General features: G+C 37.1%; 1 protein-coding gene across 2 annotated transcripts in view; it reads left to right on the top strand.

Annotated features, from left to right (window-relative positions):
• Positions 1–20,854, top strand: part of R3HCC1L (R3H domain and coiled-coil containing 1 like) — a 96,483-nt gene that overhangs the window by 18,970 nt on the left and 56,659 nt on the right. For both annotated transcript variants that reach the window (XM_058543702.1, XM_058543703.1), the window contains exon 2: positions 4,084–4,192. The gene's annotated coding sequence lies outside the window, so the exon portion shown is untranslated. The remainder of the gene's footprint in view (positions 1–4,083; positions 4,193–20,854) is intronic.

Raw genomic sequence — 20,854 nt, forward strand, 5'->3', positions numbered from 1 at the left:
CTCCCCAATGTTTTAGTAGCAGGCAAAGTCAGATATTATGTCACTCGTCTCGATTGTGCTGGGTCCACAAAATGCCCACAGCGGGGGCGTTCCCCTGCTCAGGGCCCCGCGCCTCCAGGGAGGGCTGCGTACCTGTGGGCTGTTCCCGGGCGGCCGTGAGGCGCTGAGGCTAGTTAAGGCGGCGTTTTTCCTCTCCAGAAGGGAGTTTGTGCCTCTTCTACCTCAGTTAGGATTGTGCTTTGTTGCAGGAGTTCCTCTTATCCAGTTTTCAGTTCTGTCTCAGGGGTAACTTTTCCACGAGTAGTTGTAAATTGGCTCTGCCCGCGGGAGGAGGTGAGTTCAGAGTCTTCCTACGCCGCCATCTTGACTTCCTACCTCCTCCATTGGTGATTTCTGCCTGAATCATTTTCATGATTCCTAAATGGTGATTTTCTAATTCCCTCATTCCTTCTACACTTATTTATTATAATACTTTATTTCATTATTTATTTTGACACTGTCCCTGATTTGGCTAGTGGGAGCCCCTTCAAGGTGATTGTCTCCTTTTGGCCTACCCTTGTTATTGTTTGAGCACTTCCTTACTTTTTACCACAACAAAGTGTTCTAGGCTCATCTTGCACTTTCCCAGCCTGAGCCCTAGAATGAGTTATTTCTTCAAGAAGCTCTAGTTCCTTTTAGTAGAGAATGGCTTTACAAGCCAGGATCTGGACTGTCGATGTCGTCATTGCTGCTGGGTGTCATTGCTTCTAGGCCCTCTCAGCAGGTGTCTAGGAAATACATATATGTGATGTGTGTGTGCACACGCTATATACATCTTTGTCTACTGAAAACAGCGAGTTGATGCTGATACCTCTGATTCCAATCCAACACTGCAGTGTTGATTCTATCCTTCCTTCATTCTATATTTATAACTCCTTCCAACAGTGAGAAACCTAGCCCTATTATTCATGATTTTACTTTTTGACTGAATCCTAGATATCAGAAAATAGTTTCAGAATTGCTAACTCATACTGCTATTTAAAAGATACCTAGTAAATAGAGTTCAGTCTTTGTTGATAGTTTTTTCTTTTAACCTAAGGGCATATAGTATATCTTCACTGTCCAATAGGTTAGCCACTAACTACATGAATTGAGATTTGTTGTCAGTGTAAAATATACACTGGATTTTGAAAACTTAGTGTGAAATCAGGAATGTTAAATATCTCAATAATTTTATGTTGATTATATGTTGAAATATTTTAGATACTTAAGAAAATAAAATATATTAATAAAATTAATTTCACCTATTTTTACTTTATTTCAGTGTCGCTACTAGAAAATATTAAATTACGTATGTGGCTCCCATTATGTTTCTTTTGGACAGCGCTGATCTAAAAACCATGTTCATAAGTTACTTGGATTAGTTTTCTCTCCCCAGCTTTCTTCCCTCCCTCGTATGGTTGTTTAGTCATTTGCAATACAGTTCAGTTCTGTTTGTATTCTAAGTTTTTCTCCTCATCCTAATCGATCTTATTTATTTTTGAGTATGTGAAACATTAACATGGTTCCAAAAGTCAGAAATGTGTAAAAATACATACTCAGGGCAACGTCACCCATTTCTTCTATCCTTCCCACCCTGTTTCCATCCACCCTCTCTAGGTAACCAATCTCATCATTCTTTGAATTATCCTTCCTGTGTGTTTTTTCCCCCAGGAATGAGGAGATACATGTATATTTTCTTATTTCCTCTTCTTTCTTACATGAAAGGTAGCATGATACTCTTTTGTACTTTGCTTTTTTCACTTAACACAATATATTTTGGAATCCATTCTGCATCAGTTTATAAAGCTAGCCCTCTCCCTCTGTCTTTTGCTCCCTCCCACAGTTGCATGGTACTCTGTTGTGAGGATGTTAACCATTCTCTTTTGCTTTTTTCAACATTTTGCTTTACAAACAGTGCTGCAGTGACTAACCCTGTCCATATATATTTTTGTATGTTTGGGTAAATTCTTAAAATGGAATGATGGGGTCAGAAGTTTAAAGGTGTATATATAGTTTTCTTAAACATTGCTAAATTCCTTTCTGTGGGTGTTGTACAAATTTGAATTCCCACCAGGAGTATAGGAAAGTGTTAGTTTCTCCACAGCCTAGCCATCGGAGTGTGTTGTAATACTTTTTAGTTTTTGCTAACCTTATGGGTAAGAAATGGTATCTCAGTATAGTTTTAATATTCATTTATTTTAGTAGTGAGGTTGAACATCTTTTCATATGTATAAAGGTCATTCTGATATATTTTTTTGTGTGAATTGTCTTGTATCTTTTTGTTTATTTTTCTATCAGGTTTTTGGGTTTTTTCTCCCTCGATTTTTAAGAGTTAAAAAAATATTAGGAATATTAGCTCTTTATAAGTGATGTATGTTACAAATATTTTCTCCCAGTTTGCCAGTTGTCTTTTGACTATGGAGTGTGTGTGTGTGTTTGTGTGTTTAGGCTTTTATTTTATGTAGTCCAATTTTTTGGTCCTTTGTTGCGTCTAAATTTTGGTTTATAATTAGAAAACCCTTCCCTTTACCCAAGGTGAAGAGGAATTCACACAAGTTTTCTTCTGGTACTTGTATAGTTTTAGTTGTTACATTTGGATCCCTGATACATTTGGATGTTTTTTGTGAATATTGTGAGTTTAATAATCTTTTTCCAAATGCTAATTAGTTGTCCCAGCATATTTTCTTTAAAAAGTACAGTTTTGCCCTAGTGTTTTGAGATGCCACGTTTGTCATATATTAAGTTTCCACTGAGTTTATTTCTGGACTTTCTATTCTTTTGCACTGGTCTGTCTATTCCTGCACCATTTATCACACTGTTTTAATTATAGAGCCTTGGTAGTATTTCAAGGGCTAGCTTTTAGAATTTTTAATGTTTTATTGGCTATTCTTATGTGTTTATTTTTCTCTTGAATTTTAGTATCAGCTGTCTGTCTCTATAAAAAACTTACTCGTATTGAGATTTTTGTTGGGATTACATTAAATTCATAAATTAATTTAGGGAGAACTAATATCCTTATGATGTTGAGTTGTGTTGAGTTTTCTATCCAAGAACAAGGAGTATCTTTCCATTTGTTCAGATCTACTTTTGTGTCTTTCAGGAATGTTTTAAAGTTTTCATTATATTGGTTTTGTACACTTTTTGTTAAATTCTCCATTTTTAAAAAACTTAATATGTTTTTTGGATCTTTATATCAACATTTAGAGCTACATTTTTTTAAATATCTGTATTATTCTCTATAGTATAGATGTACCATAATTTATTTAACCTGGCTCTTATAGATGGGCATTGAAGTTGTTTATAATTTTTACTATTATAAATAGTTACAGAATAAGTATCCTTGTAGAATTCCAGTTATTTCCTTTTGATAAATTCTTTGAAGGAGAATTGCGAAAGGTCCTTTGATATATAAAAGATGTTGAAATATTATTAAAATGCTTTCTATGTTAATAAAATGTATATCTCCACTAACAGTGTGTGAGCCCTATTCAGTCTGCATTCACCAAAAGAGGACCTTACTGCTCTTTTTTTAATCTTCGCCAATTTGATGGGCAGTAAAGAGTATATTTATTTTGCACTTCTTTGCTACTGATGTGATTTCTTTTTTCTTTGCTAAATGATGAAGTTTATTTTTTATCTGTCCATCCAGCCATCCATTCAGCATATTCTTATTGAGCATCCACCTTATGCCATCCTATAAGTTAGAACTATATTAATGACTGAAAGTCGAACGTCTTTTTCTGTTTTTGATCATGTGTATTATTTTGTTTCTTATCTCTTTTTTTGATGGCAGTTAATAGGCGTTTCTGTCCTCTCACACTAGTTCTCAGAGGACTGAGAATGAGAGACGATGACATTTCCTTATTCTTTTTTGTTGATGAGCCTCTAAAAAGTATTTTTGTGCATGTGTTTATTTTCATTGCACATTCTATGGTAAATCACTGTGTTAAACTCTTAGTTTTCATGAAGTGAGATAATGCAAGTTGAGTGTACAGACAGGTGTCAAAGAAGTGATAACTACCTATTTTTATAAAAATAACTTTTATTATTATTATTTTCCAGGTGAGGCTGCTGTTTGTCAGAAGGAAGCTTTTGTACCATTTGCCTTCAGACACAGTCTATCTGCGTGTTCTAGAGTTTTATTATTCAAAAAATAAATGTCACTTATTTGGTAAGTCAGTTAACTATACTTATGCATATTTTCTAGAAATATTGTCTATTTACTCTGTTTGCTTGCTTACATATTGTTTCTTCAGTGTCATTTTATTTTGTAACTCGCACATAAAACAAGTTTGAAAGTGGCAATTTCCTGAAAGACTTACGGTCTTTTGAAGATTTTCTTGCTTCTATTCACTGTCTTTCTTAATTTGGTGTTGTAGAAAGAAGAAGGGCTGATAAAATATTGGAATTAGTTCTCCAAGTTGGATTACTAGCTTTGCTCTATTCAGTCTCTTTCCACTGTAAGAACTGAAAATTAATATTCTTCCTGCCAAGCACTAGCGTCCCTATCATTCATATAGGGAGCAGCAAAGATGCAGTCTTACTGTAGGGCTTTGATGAACTGGTTTAGGAAGAATAGATGGTTAGTTAAATCCTCAGTAAAGCATAATAAAGCAGAATGAATAACGCTATCAAAGAACTTGGAAATGAAAAATAATTAGATATCTAGTGAAACTGATTTAATTTTTTAATATTACTCTATGGGTGTTTATTTTCAATTAAAAATTTTTTTTCCAAGAAGACTTAGGAAGTTGATATGACCTGCTGTTTTGTGAGAGGTTTTTCTTACCTACGTCCTCTGATGATCTTTTCAGTTTATTCCAGCTTCTGACTCTCATGTGTAGCCAGTGGCAACTGGGAAGCTGACGTGTAGGGTGAAGGCTTTAGTGATAACAAGAGGGTCAGTCACAGCAACTGTCAGATGATAATTGTACTCGGGTGCTGCTGAAACACATGGCAAAAAATTGGATCGCAACTATAATAAAATGATACTGATGATTTGCAGAATGGTGTTTTAAATGGTTTTGCATAGCAAGGCATAGCGAGAAGTAAATGTTGATGTGGAGAGCTGAGCTTAAAAAATGTATTCTCAAGTAGAATCTAAGAAGGAAGAGCCATAGGCACAGAAAAAAGGGGAAAGAAGACTCTTTTTGATTTTTTTTCCGGTAGTCTCTTTGCTTTTGTTAGCATACGAAAGCCGACTTCAGATGTTCCTACATGGGATGTGTGGCTCCTGTAAGTGGAGGCATGGGATTTCATTGTGCCTGGCTCTGAAATGGCCCAGATCTCAGAGCAAACCAAAGCGAGTTTTAATCTTGGTTGTTTAAAATCTCCTTGTACTTGTCTTATTAGAAGTATTATTTTTTTTAAGAAGAAAGTAATTTGCAACTGGCTATAAAGGGGGACATTGTGTCCGGGAAAAAGCTGTACTAATACACTGCACTGTCCCTCAAGAGTACTTCTCAAGTCCCCAAACGTAGTGCTGACAATCTGTGACAGCCTGTGAATTGTTGGACAGCAGTTGGGGAAGGTGGACAGCAGAGTGAGGTGGCTGTGTGTTAAGTTATAGAGGAGATGCGGAGGGGAAGAGATGAGAGAGGAGCAGGCAATTCAGATTCTGTGGGCAATTCATGTGGAAGCTATTCTCATTGTTAGCTGTGCTAATATGACTATGAAGTAAACAGCTAGCGTGTGTGTGTGTATGTGTGTGTGTGTGTGTTTTGGTAGGGTAGAAATAGTGTGTTTCACCTTTGTTTTCAAGGTGTTAGTGTTTCATTCTGTCATCAGAACTGTACGGTTAGATGTTATATTGATGAGAGTATGGATTGGATAGATTTAAAAGTTTTTAAGAGGCTAGAAATATCATGTCATGCCAGGAAATGAGTCTATAAAAGTCAGAGTAATGGGGATGCAACTTATCTTTTTCAGGAATTATAACACTGGTTCTTTTTCAGGAATTATCACACTGGTAATAAGGCCAGTTACCGTATCTAGATCCAGAAGACTGGGCTTTTATCTCAGACAAAGCCTTCATCCTGTTATTTATTAGATTTTATGCTTTTGTGCACACACATATATACATACCACCAGGTGGTATTATTTCAGAGACACTTGGCCAACTATAGCCATCTTCATCAGACATCAAGGCCTGAGTTTCTGAATATTATTTGGATTGTGGAGTAGAATTGAATGTGGGGCAAGCTTTGGTTCGGTTCTTTCTCTGATTATGAGAATGGTTATACCAAGTAAATGTGTTTGATTACTCCCCTAGTTATAATGTCTAATTCTGAATATGGGATTAGACTTGGGGCACATTGTTTTGGAGCCTATCCCTCATATTGGTCCTATTTCTGATTTTTGGTTAATGTTACTGCTTGGTCATTGATAGCATTGGATTAAGAAAGCGTGAGAGAGTTGTCAGTCTTAGGATTTGGTGCTGTCTTATTGCCTCTACACTGATGATGCATATTTAAAAAGATGCCAGGGATAAATGAAAGGGCAAATGGACTAAGGGGCAGACACTGTGATAGTATCGCTTTTTGGGAATTGTCTGTAAGGTCTAGATTTGACTCTGCTTAGGGGATCGAATGCCTAAACCTAGTGTTGAAGGCCCTCCAGGCTGAAAACAATCTTTCTGGCAGAATAGTCCACTATTTCCCTACATTGAACCTTTGCTTCTAGCTACACTAGTTTTTATAACTGTCTCCAAAATAACACTTTTTGACATAGTGCCTCTTCATATTGTTCAGGCTGTTCTTTCTGCTTGGAATGTCTCCCTTCAGTTCTCTGTCTAAATGCCAGCTTCCAAAGGCCTAGTTCCAATTCCACCTACTTTATGACGTCTTTTTCAACCATTCCAGGCCCTTGGTGATATCTCTCTTCTCTGGGTTTTTATCATTTACTGCTTTTCTCTTTATTTAGCAATTATATACTACCTTAAAACAACTTTAAGAAAAAATTCCTTGTTTTCCCAATTAGTTAGAGAAGACTTAAAGGGGAGGCTACATTATTCATGTGGTTCAAACCATGTTATTACTTGTAGGCCTACTTTACATTCTCCACTGCCCCTAGCATAGACTCAGTACATACAATATGTGCACCTAACAAATATTTGTTTGACTGTAAGAAAATGCCATTACCTATTGTTAGCTTTTACCAGTCTTTAACATTTATCTTTCTTTTTGTATCATAAGAATAATAGACAGATTAGAATGCAGTTTAAGTACCTGAACCATGTTTGTTCAGGAGATTATTCTTCTTTGAAAGCCTTCTGTAGCACTCTGTATAGGCTTTTTGGTCCTTAAAGGAGCGTTGTGCAAAAGTTATTGTATTCTAAGGTAATTATTTGTTATTCTTGAAACTCTAATTAGTAGACTTTCAGTCTGCACATATGAGAAGCTCTTTTTTTTTTTTTGGTGAGGAAGATTAGCCCTGAGCTAACATCTGTTGCCAATCCTCCTCTTTTTGCTGAGGAAGATTGGCCCTGGGCTAGCATCTGTGCCCATCTTCCTCTACTTTATATGTGGGATGCCTGCCACAGCATGATAAGCAGTGCGTAGGTCCTGGCCCGGAATCCGAACCTGCGAACCCCGGACCACCAAAGCAGAGTGCGCAAACTTAACCACTATGCCACTAGGCCTGAGAAGCTCTTATTTATTAATTATCTAATACTTTCTTTGCCTGCTTTGAAGTGAAACTTGCTTCTTTTTCTTCCTTGGTTTCTTACGAGCCACATTGGGCCTTCACAGTTGCTAGCATAGCTACAAAGAGGGAAATGAGATAGATAGAGAGTTGTAACTATATCTCTTAACATACAGACTCCACCTCCTTTACAGTTGTTCTTTCTCTTTTGTTGCTATTGCACTTTGGTGTTTTTTGTTTTTAAACTATTCTCTGTTATGTTTTATTTGACCCCATTTTTTATAAGGCATGTATTCTGGTCAACTGTAGTAGTTAAGTGCAGGAACTTTGAAATCCTAACCAACACTTGGAATCTGTGTGATCTTAGGTAAGTTTCAGATTTCTCATCTGTAAAGATGATAATAGCTACCTCTTAGTATGTAGTTGGGATCAAATGAGGTAATATGTATAAGACACTTAGCACAGACTAGGCCTAGTGGCCTCTGTTTTCAAAATTTACACAGTGCTTTATTAGCTTTAGTCTATGAATCCTAAAGGGTAAAAAAGATGAAGTTTAATGCGTATCAAGTTTGAGGCTTTGCCCCAAAGCCTTATCCATTTCAACTTTTTTATTGTCAACTATGGGATATCACTGTAAGTCAGGATAGACCCAGGAGAGGGACTAATTTCAAAGAAGTCTGGAAACATAAACCAACCTCCAGATGTGTAGTGAGGGAAAGAAGTTTTAGGAGGCAGTTTTTTCCTTCTTGCTCTCCCCCTTACCACCAGGTATATATGCAGAGTAGGACACAGACTTTTCTCTCTACCTTTCTGTTACATATTATATTGCTATTGTTCAGTTATATTAAAGCTTTGATCTGACTGTCTTTTGAGGTGATCAATAATAGGTGCTAATGTTAAACTTGGAAGAGTTAAGTTGGTGAACCATGGGGTTACCATATCAGTGGAGTGTGAAAGAGACTAAGCTGCGGACTGTTTCCCAATCTATAAAGCGTGAAATCAGTTGGTGCCGATGCATGGCGACTATAGCTAGTGGAGTGTAAAATAAGTTAGAGGCATGAATTGTGTCATGTTGGGAGAAAAACATTTTCGAGCCGTAGTTAATGTATTTTGGTGGCCCCATGATCCTAGCAGAATCATGTATTTTGCATCTTTCATTGTCTTGATACTCAGATTTTTCGTGAAATGTTTCTTCTAGTTCTGTAATCTGTATTCTGTGTCCAACTGCATACAGAGGCAAAGGCTGTAAATGTCCAAGGCAGACTAATATTAAAATACTGTAACTATTGTGTTCTGTTTAAGATTAAATCTGAAAATACCATCTGCAGTAGGTATTTGATGTACAAGTTTCTTCTGTTTTTAGACTCATATTTGAAAGTGCACTCTACATTCTGCTTTGAAGCTTCCTCCAGTGTAAGAACTGTGATATTAATTTCACTGGTCATTATTCCCATGTTCACGTATGCCTCTGGAGAAAAAGAAATATGCAGAGAGGGATGATGTTTTCAAATGGTTGCGGGAGTTGGTGGGAAGAAGTATGAGATTATTCTTATGGGAAATAGAAGAGAGGGAGTTCCTCTCCTGACACCTGGTGAGGTTCTTCACCATATGGCTTTGAGGGTGAGGCAAGGTGAATGAGGAAGTTTCAGAGACAATAGTGAATTATTCTTGTCAGAACTTTTAAGTCTGGAAGGTTATTGGGAATAGACATGCTATGAAAGCATTAAAGTTCTTTCATTCTTATCCTAGTTGGTTTTCTTATTTTACTGTCGTAGTCTTTGAACTCTCTTTGGTTACCTTGCATTTATGCAGATTCTAAGCAAATTGTGAATATTTATGAAATTAATACATTATTGTGAGAGACCATCTGCTGAATATCAGGCTGTCTAGTGTAGTAGTTAATTGCAGGGACTTTGAAATCCTAACCAACACTTAGAAGCTGTGTGATCTTGAGTTACTTAAGCTTCAGATTTCTCATCTGTAAAATTGGGATAATAACAGCTACCTCATAGTGTAGTTGGAATCAAATGAGATAATATATATAAAACATTTAGCACAGTCCCTGTCACATTGTAACCACTCATTAAATGCAGGCTGGTTATTTTTTCCTCTTTCTCTTCCTCTGCTACTACTATTGGTACTACTCTACCACTACTTCAGTTTTGCTTGTGGGGCCTAAACCTTAATGAAACAGAAAATATAATTAGACATGGTTCACAGCAGCAGGTTTTGAAAAGTATGTCCTTGTTCTCTTAGGCATTGCTTAATAGATCTTTCTTAACCAAATAGAAACTCTATAAAAAGACTTTTCTTAATGAAAGGAAGGGATCTTTGTGTTGGCTTTAGATAGCCTTGCAAATGAGTATAAAAAATTGATTATTCTATAACATATTTGGTTAATGAAAATAAAACAACCTTTCTATGAACTTAGGGAGCATATAGGAATAAAATAAGAGTTCAGATAGTTGTCATTCCTTATTATTCACCTAACACAAGCTATTTGTTTTGAGGAAGTGCCTTTTTTGGAATTCTTTTTTTTTTTGGCGAGGAAGATCAGCCCTGTGCTAACATCCGTGCTAATCCTCTTCCTTTTGCTGAGGAAGACCGGCTCTCAGCTAACATCTATTGCCAATCCTCCTCCTTTTTTTTCCACAAAGCCCCAGTAGATAGTTGTGTGTCATAGTTGCACATCCTTCTAGTTGCTGTATGTGGGACGCGGCCTCATCATGGCTGGAGAAGTGGTGCGTCGGTGCGTGCCCGGGATCCGAACCCAGGCCGCCAGTAGCGGAGCGCGCACACTTAACTGCTAAGCCACGGGGCCGGCCCCTTTTTTGGAATTCTTAGGAGAAGTGTTTTGTCTGGTGCTAAGAATAGTTGTGGTAGAGTTCTTGTTCAGTGTATGAGGCACATGTTTGTGGGAAGGGGATGGAAAAGTCATCCTGATCATTTATACTAATGGAGGTGAGCATTAGTGTTGATAATATATTTGGTTTTGATGTGGATTGTGTGATTATTTTTGCAGGACCATTAACTTCCTGATTAAACTTTGCTCAGCTAGCATATCCCGAGTATACAGTAGTTGTCTCTTATCCCCGGGGAATATGTTCCAAGACCCCCAGTGGATGCCTGAAACCACAGATAGTACCAAACCTTGTATATAATATGTTTTTTCCTATACATACATACCTATGATAAAACTTAATTTCTAAATTAGGCACAATAAGAGATTAATGGCCCTTTGGGGCCATTATTAAGTAAAAATAAAGGGTATCTTGAATACAAGCACTGTGATACTGTGACAGTTGATCTGATAACCGAGTGGGCTGCTAAGTGACTAATGGGCAGATAGCGAATACAGCGTGGATATGCTGGACAAAGGGATGATTCATGTCCTGGGTGGGAGAGAGTGGGTCTGCACGAGATTTCATCATGCTACTCAAAGTGGCTGCGGTTTAAAACTTATGAATTGTTTATTTCTGGAATATTCCGTCTAACGCTTTTGGAATGCTCTATTGGCCACGGGTAACTAAAACTGTGGAAAGCAAAACCACATATAAAGGGGGAGTACTGTATACTGGGTGAAAAACTGGTTAAGGCAGCCGTGATGGTAATAAAACTACTAGTTTGGTAGGAGATCTGGGTTCCGGTCTCAGTTCCCACTCAAATAGCTGTAAGTCTTAGATAAATTCCTTAGCCAGTTTCCTCATCTTTAAAATGAGGAAGTTACACGACATGATTTTCAACTATAAGGTTATAGGGATCTATATGGAGGCATCTTGGCAATCAGGAACTGCAGCAGTGACACATTTTGGCCACCAGAGGGTGAAGTCCAATCAGTCAACTTGTGCTCTGTATTTGACGAGAATGTGATGTCCTTGGAAATGAAGAGGACACATTGCTCTCCATTTAGTTTAAGTTATGGAGCCTTTAGCTCTTCTGATTCTACTTGCATTAAATAGCTTCCTGCATTTTTCTTTTAAACCTTGTAGATAGGACTGGGACAAATACATTAAGAAGGGAGAAGAGAAGAGTAGAGGCTTCTGGTTATCAGGGATTCATCTAATTTTGTTTTCTAAGATAGTGAGTGGCTCTCAGATGACCAATGGGCAACTTTGGTGGGAAGTACAATAGTCTAGGTGACCAAATTTAATTATTTGTGCCACCTTTCTCCCCTAAAACACACAGGCACACACACAAATGGCACTCAACTCTCATTACCCCCACTCCCACTGAATCCCAAGGAAGAAAACAGAACGTCTGAGAAATATAATAAAATGAACACAGCACTTGCCATTGAAATCCAGGTTCCAGTCTTGCTTTGCTACTTAATATATACTACTTAATATATATCTAATCATGGACATTACAACCTCAGATCATTGGTTTAAAAATTCAGATGCTGAATTCTGACCTATATAATGCCTTTCAATAATGTAATTCTGAGATTTTGTAAAAATTTTTTAATGTTTATGTGAAGGGCAGTGCTATTCTTTATGACATAATTAAGTAGTATCTTGTAAAAATAGTACATGATTTCTTTTTTTGCTAGGAACAGAGCTGTAGGTGTTGTTATCACGTAAATGGTAAAGTATTCAAGTAAACTACTATTACAGCAAGAAGAACGACAATTGCCGCTCTGCTGAGACATTTTTCTAACCCCACAAACAAATTCTCTGTGAACATAGGCTCAGGTTGGCAGCAAGTCAGTCAAGAGGGGCAGGACTAGGAACCAAGCCAAGCTGATTTGGGGTATAGTTGATAGTGAAGCATTTAGAGGAGTCATTTGGGGATACGTGAGCTTAGAAAAAGAGGGCATGTGGGTTCCGGGAATCTGTATCACAAAGCTGGAGTCAGAGTCCAATGAGTGGAAATAACTTTGATACAGAGTCCAGTTATACGGGTTTGAGTTGCTGTCTGAGAGCACAGGATAACGTGGAAAGAACAAAGAAGGCATGGAGTCTAATAGACAAGCTGAGATGAGTGTCTAGAAGGTGACAGAGCAAATGGATGCGGAGGTGTGCTTGTGAAAACAGGCAAGGATTAGTATTTATGATTTGATGTGTACACCAGAGAGTAGAAGCCAGCCAGGCAGACTAGATAGAAACAGCATTTTAGGATTACGTGCAAAAGACAAAAATTTAATCTGTCCTGGTCTTAATCACCCTCCCTGATGTTGGTAGGTAAGATCTACTTGGTATATCTAAGGCTCCACATGTTTGAGGCTAGTGATTATATCACTGACAGACTCTATGTGGTTTGTATGGTTCTAATAGCTTCACACTCCACTGGATACACATATTCACAGATCTGCTCACTACTACTGCAGAATTCATTTCACAGAACTGGCTAGTAGAAATTTGGCAGGCAAGCTAGTTTTTCAAGTGCTCCTAGGAATGGAGCCCAGCTGTTCCCTTTGGGCTTTGAGCTGTTGGAATTCATTGGGTTAGCAGCTAGAAAGAATAGAACTGTAACGTTTTCAGCCCAGTTCGTGACAGCAAAGCACAGGTGTTAGAATTTCTGTTCTAGAGGTTTACACTGCAAGTAACTTAACCTGATTGTGTGTCTTAATATTACTGGGCTTCTGACTGCTGAAATATGGCTTGGATCGATGGTGGTTTGGAGAAAGTAGAAACAGAGCTATCCATCATTCAGAGGCTCTGTAGAAGCTGCCTGATAATGCTGCTTTCACCAAGCAGCCATCTGTCCATCCATCCATCAGTAGAATGAAATGAGATTTAGCGGAACAGGCAGCCGTAACTCTGAGACACTTTCTAACCAACTATTGCAGACTTGGCCTGAGTCTGACCACAAAGCACAGCACTGGGGTTTGGTGGGATGTAGTGGCAAGTGCACTCTCATTCCCGTCACTGCAGCCTAGCGTGTGTTCACTATGAGGCCAGAGCACAGCCATACGTCTCATACAAAATTTGACTAAACTTGGAGTGATGAGCAAACAGTAATTCTATTTCAGCTCCATACTGTTTCACAAGTTGAGCAGACCCTTTTTATGGACAGATTTTTGTTTGACTTGGAGAAGAAATAGAATTAAGAGCTGATTTCGTTTTGCTGGAATCCCACCACACAGTTTAGCCTTTATCTCGTATCTTATATTGGCAGACTGTTTTATAAATGCTAATGAATCAGGAAGACTACCTTTTTCTAAATTGAAAACACTGTGAATACTTCTGGCAATTCCCAGTTCTTCATGGTAATGAGGGATGAGGCTAAATTAAATTCAAGGATAATTCAGTGATTTTGTTTTATGTGAATTCTTCTTTTTCTTCTTAATTTGAAACTTTTGCCTAGGTTGTTAGGTAGGAGAAATTGAATTTTCTTTCTCTCATTTCTCTCTATATTAGTAGTGCCAGTAGGAGGGAAAATGGGTAAAAGATTAGAAGTAAGAAGCTGGATTACCCCTAAAATGGATAATCAGGCTCAGAGTAGTTAAATGTTAACTGTTATCTTCCTTGTTCCCCTGCTTTCCAGGGCACTGAGCCTTCTGAGAGCTTCTTGGTCAGTAAAGCTCTGTGCTCATGTTGCCTGTCCTGGTACCTTGCCTCCCATGGCCAGCTTCCTTGACTATTTTCTTACAGTGGTCACTTCGGACCTCAGCTCCTGCTCTTTGTTCTGAAACCTTGCTTTTCATTTCAGATTGGGGGAGGGGTCGAGGGAGCCTAATGTACCGGAGATGCCTCGGAAATGAGAGCCTTGGATGAATTCCTGGGCCTATTGATCCACCGGCAGTTTATGCATCCTGACATTCATAATCTCAGTAGGCTGCTGATGTTCCTGATTAATGGGCCTGGGGGCTGTCCATCCGTCACTTCACATTAATTACTGAAGAGGTGTTTTTCCAGTGATTTACCTGACACCGGACTGTGATAAATACCCCTAAGCAGAGTGGGCAGTGATTAATCACAGGGCCACACCTCTCCCCCCACTTTCCCTTCCCCCTAACCACAGGCCAGCACTGGGACCTGACCAGAGAGTGCCCCCTCCCCATAAGCTATCTATCTCCATAATTGCTTGTGGATGCATATTTATTGGGGCATGGGACCTGGCAGACAGCATTCTAGAATTTGTGCCAAAGATGATGAAAAATAAATCTTCCCAGTAGGAAGAGTAACTAGTATGTTTTTATATGGGGCAGAGAAGTATATGTGAGCTGCCTTTATGTTACTTTTAAGAAATCTGATAGAAATATTGCCTACCTACTATGCATGTACTCAACACTATAATAGTTGCTCTGCAAGCTTTAAAGAGGGCGGAAAGTGCAGTTTTTGTCTTTGTGATATTTTTAGTGTATTCAGGGAGAATCTGTGAAGAAATATGAGAAATTAGAGAACATTTTAAGACACTAATGTAGTCTTGGGAGGATTGGGATAGAACTCCAGGGTTCCATTTCCTACTTTGTGGCCTTAGAAAATGAAGTTTAGTTAAATATTTAAATATTTGAGTGCTTTCCATGTGTCAGGCACTGTATTCAACTCTGGAAATATGAAGATGCATGTGACACAGTAGCAGATCTCAGGGAGCAAAGTCTCGTCCCCTGACTTTAGTTTCTCAAGCTATAAAATAAGCTTTTCCAGGAAGTTAAGTATTTTAAATTATTTTAAAATTAATTTAAAATTAAAGTGATTTAAAATTAATTTTAAATTAACTTCTACATTAATTGTTTTCTCTGAATATTTATTTGATACCTGTTGTGTTCCTGGGAATACAAGAAGCATGTAAAAAACAGTATCTGTCCTCAAGAAACTATTATAGAGTATGAGATGACATTCATAATTGAAACGTTTAAACAAGAATATAAGGTAGTATATAGTGACAAATGAATACCATAGAAAGTGAATGCATATGAATTCACAGAAAGGTGAAATCGATGTGTTTTCAAATAAAGATTTGAGATAAGCCTTTTGAATGAATAGTGACTAGGAGTGTTTAAACTGAGATGATTCAAGGAGGGCATTTCGGAATTTGGAACGAACAGACCATGAGGCCACCTGGTGCCGAATGGAGGATTTGTGTCTGAGAGTGTTAGAAATATGATTGGAACAGTAGATTGACACCAAATCATGGAGAACCCTGAATGTCAGGTAAGTTTAGTTTATTTCTTGTAGGCTCTGGTGAGTCACTAAGGTTTTTGAGGAAGGAATTACGAAAAAAGGTGTGCTTCAGAAAAAATTACTGTATATTGATAGGCCTAATGTCATTTGGAATTGCCAGAGTATCTTAGAATACTCTCAGTGCCCTCTTTTCAAATGTTGTTCAGGATAAAACTATCTAGATTAAAAATATAGTTTTATATATCTCCCTGAGTACAATGCGAAGAATTTTGTGGTTTGGTTATATATAGAGTAGATAATAGAGCTGACAGTCAAAGGAGACCAAGTTTTACAATCTTTACTCATGCAAAGTTGAGTAAGTCAATGGAAGTTTTAAGTAATGACTGCAGAATTAAATTAGGAAAGACTATAGCCTCAAGTTTTAAGAGAGAAATTGGTGTTTAGTCTTGCTAATATGACTTCATTAAGGCTGTGCTAATTACTCACTGGCTTCTAGACAGGTATATTTTAAAGCCAAGAATCAGAAATTAAAGAGTCAGTGCTGTCAGCTAAATTTTGGTAGGAATTTCCAGAGGATGAGATTTTCTTTTTTCATTTAAAAATTAAGTTATAATTTACATGCAATAAAATTCACCTTTCTTAGAGTACATTCTGCATATTTTTGACAAAAGCATACAGTCACGTAACTCCTACATAGGTAAGATATAGAACAGTTCTGGTGCTGGCCTGGTGGTGCAGTGGTTAAGTTCGCACCTTCTGCTTCAGCGGCCCGGACTTCTCCGGTTTGGATCCTGGGCGTGGACGTACTCACTGGTCATCAAGCCATGCAGAGGCGGTGTCCCGCATAGAAGAGCTACAAACTCTACAACTATGATACACAACTATGTACTGGGGCTTTGGGGAGAAAAAAGAAAAAAAAAGAGGAAGATGGGCAACAGATGTTAGCGCAGGGCCAATCTTCCTCAAAAAAAAAAAAAAGAAAAGCAAAAAGAGAGATACAGAACAGTTCCATCAATCCAAAAAGTTTCCCTGTGCCCCTTTGTAGTCAACCGCTTACCTGAACCTGAGTTTCTGGCAACTACTAATATGTTTTCTGTTTCTGAAGTTTTGCCTTTTCCAGAGTGTTGTATAAATGGAATCGTATTTCCCTAATGATAAGTGATGTTGAGCATTTTTTGTCTTTATATCTTTTTTGGTGAAGTATTGTTCAAATTGTTTTTGTTTTTGGATATTGCATTTTGAGAGTTCATTTTATATTCTGAATAAAACTTATTTATCAGGTATGTGATTTGAAAATATTTCCTCTCATTCCATGGTTTGTTTTTCCTTTCTGTGAACAATGTCTTTGAAGAGCAGAAGGTCTTTATTTTGCTGAAGTCCAGTTTATTTGATTTAAAATTTTTAAAAAAATTTTATGGATCATGCATTTGGTGTTGTATTTAAGAAATTTTTGCCTAACCCGAAGTCACAAAGATTTTCTCCTGTATTTTCTTCTAGTAGTGTTATAGTTTTTAGGTTTTATATTTAGGTCTGTGATTCATTTTGAGTTAGTTTTTGTATATGGTGTGAGGTATGGATAGAAGTTATCTTTTCATCGTTCTCACATATGGATTCATAATTGTTTCAGCACCATTTATTGGAAAGAATATCCTTTTTCCATCGAAATTTCCTTTGTACTTTTGTTGAAAATCAGTTAATCATATATGTGTGGGTCTATTTCTGGACTCTTTTTTTCCATTCCATTGATCTATATATCTATTCTTTCTTCAGTACCACACTGATTTGATTACTTTACAATAAGTTCGAAATCAGGTGGTGTGAGTTCTCCAACTGTGTTCTTCTTTTTCAAAATTGTTTTGGCTATTCTAGTTTCTTTGCCTCTCTGGATCCGTTTTAGAGTCAGCTTGTTAATTTCTATAAAAGTCCTTCTGGGATTCTGATTGAAATCTAAAGATAATTTTGGGGAGAATTGACATCTTAATATTGAGTCTTCCCATTCATGATCTTTGTTTAGATCTTCTTTGATTTATTTTATCAGTGTCTTAGAGTTTTCAACATAAATTCCACACATATTTTGTTAGATGTATACCTAAGTATTTCATGTTTTTGAGTGCTATTGTAAATTATACTCTTTAAATTTTCAGTTTTTATTTGTTTATTGATATAGAACTGCTTGTATCCTGTTACCTTGCTAAACTCACTTATTAGTTCTAGTAGCTTCATTGTAAATTCTGTGGGATTTTCTATATAGAAGGTTATATCAACCCCGAATAGCTAAAGGAATCCTGAGAAAAAAGAACAAAGCTGGAGGTATCACACTCCCTGATTTCAGAATATACTACAAAGCTATAGTAACCAAAACAGCATGGTACTGGCACAAAAACAGACACACAGATTAATGGAATAGAATCGAAAGCCCAGAAATAAACCCACACATCTATGGACAGCTAATCTTTGACAAAAGAGCCAAGAACATACAATGGGGAAAAGAAAGTCTCTTCAACAAATGGTGTTGGGAAAACTGGAGAGCCACATGCAAAAAAATGAAAGTAGACCCTTACCTTACACCATACACAAAAATTAACTCCAAGTGGATTAAAGACTTGAATGTAAGACCTGAAACTATGAAACTTCTAGAAGAAAACATAGGCAGTACTCTCTTCGACATCAGTCTTAGCAACATATTTTCAAGCACCATGTCTGACCGGGCAAGAGAAACAATAGAAAAAATAAACAAATGGGACTACATCAAACGAAAAAGCTTCTGCACAGCAAAGGAAACCATCAACAAAATGAAAAGACAACCTAACAATTGGGAGAAGATATTTGCAAACCATACAGCTGATAAGGGGTTAATCTGCAAAATATATAAAGAAGTGATGCATCTCAACAACAAAAAAACTAACAACCCAATTAAAAAATGGGCAAAAGACCTGAACAGACATTTCTCCAAAGAAGATATACAGATGGCCAACAGACACATGAAAAGATGTTCAAAATCATTAACTATTAGGGAAATGCAAATTAAAACTACAATGAGATATCACCTCACCTCACGCAGGTCAGAATGGCTATAATTAACAAGACAGGAAACAACATGTGTTGGAGAGGATGTGGAGAGAAGGGAACTCTCATACACTGCTGGTGGGAGTGCAAACTGGTGCAGCCACTATGGAAAACAGTATGGAGATTCCTCAAAAAATCAAGGATAGAACTACCATATGATCCAGCTATTCCACTGCTGGGTATTTATCCAAAGAACTTGAAAACACCAATGCGTAAAGATACATGCACCCCTGTGTTCATTGCAGCGTTATTCACAATAGCCAAGACTTGGAAGCAACCTAAGTGCCCATCAAGGGACGAATGGATAAAGAAGCTGTGGTATATATACACAATGGAATACTACTCAGCCATAAGAAATGATGAAGTCCAGCCATTTGTGACAACATGGATGGACATTGAGGGTATTATGCAAAGTGAAATAAGTCAGAGGGAGAAGGTCAGATACCGTATGATTTCCTTCAGTAAGTAGTAGATAACAACAACAACAAACCAACACATAGAGACAGAGATTGGATTGGTGGTTACCAGAGGGGAAGGGGGGAGGGAGGAGGGCAAAACGGATAATTCAGCACATGTGTGTGGTGATGGGTTGTAATTAGTATTTGGGTGGTGAACATGATGTAATCTATGCAGAAATAGAAGTATAATGATGTACACCTGAAATTTTTACAATGTTATAAACCAATGTTACTGCAATAAACAAAAAATTAACAAAAAAAAGGTTATATCTGCAAATCAAGACAGTTTCTTTCTTTCCAACCTGGATGTCTTTTATGTATGTAAAATATACATATATATTTTGCCTTATTGCATTGGCAAGAGCCTTCATTTCAGTGTTGAATAGAAGTAGTGACAGTGATCATCCTTGCGTTATATTTAATCTTAGGGGAAAGCATTTGGGTTTTCACCATGAAGTGTGATGCAGCCTGTAGGTTTTTATTACTTTGCTTCATTTTTATTTTGGGGATTTTTTTTTGTAGATACTTTTTATCAAGATGAGAAAGTTCCCTTTTATTCCTAGCTTGCTGTGAGTTTTTATTATGCCTGGATGTTGAATTTTCTCAAATACTTTTTGTGCATCTATTGAGATAATCATGTATTCTGTCTTCTTTAGTCTTTTGCTATGGTGGATTACATTTTGTTTGTCTAAAAGAATTTTTATTTCTCCTTCAGTTTTGAAAGATACTCTTGTGGGGTATAGAATTCTGGGTTGACAGTTTTTTCTTTCAGCACTTTAATGATGTCTGGCTTTCATATTTTCTGAAATTTCTTATCCTGTTTCTCTGTATCTTTTTTTACTGAGGTTGCCTTTAAGATTTTCTCTTTATCTTTAATTCTTTTTTCCCTGCAGTTGGAATATGATGTGTTTAGGTGTGGGTTTTTGTTGTCATTGTTTTTTTGATACTGCTTGGTGTTCTGAGATTCTTGGATCTGTGGTTTGATATACTTTATTAATTTTGGGAAACTTCTTGGTCATTATCTCTTCAAATAATGCTTCTGTCTCATTTTCTCTCTTCTCTTTTTTTAGGATTCCAAGTACATGTATGTTAGACTATTTGATATTGTCCCGTAGCACCTGGATGCTCTCTTCTGTTTTTTTTCATTCTCTTTTATGTTTCAGTTTGAGTAATTTCTATTGCTGTGTCTTTACTGACTCTTCATGGCTGTGTTGAGTCTACTGATAAGGTCATTGAAGGCTTTCATCTTGGTTACTCTGGTTTTAGTTCTGGCTTTTTCATTTGATTCTTTTTTGTCGTTTCCACCTCTCTGCTTAAATTACCCATCTGCTTATGCATGTTGTCCACATTTTCCATTAGTGCTTTTAACACATTAATTGTAATTATTTTAAATTCCAGGATGACAGTTCCAACATTAGGGTCATATCTTAGTCTGGTTCTGTTGATTACTTTGTCTCTTGACAATGCAGGCATTTTCTTGTTTGTTTTTTCTTTACTCCTTTTTATGTCTTTTGGTTGAAATCTGGACTTTTGTGTAGAGAGTAAGGTAAAAAGTATTTATGCCTAGAAATGAGCGTGCTTTATCTTTTGCTAAGACTTGTG

This window comes from Diceros bicornis, chromosome 6, assembly GCF_020826845.1.
Source record: "Diceros bicornis minor isolate mBicDic1 chromosome 6, mDicBic1.mat.cur, whole genome shotgun sequence".
NCBI classification, from domain to species: Eukaryota; Metazoa; Chordata; class Mammalia; order Perissodactyla; family Rhinocerotidae; genus Diceros; species Diceros bicornis.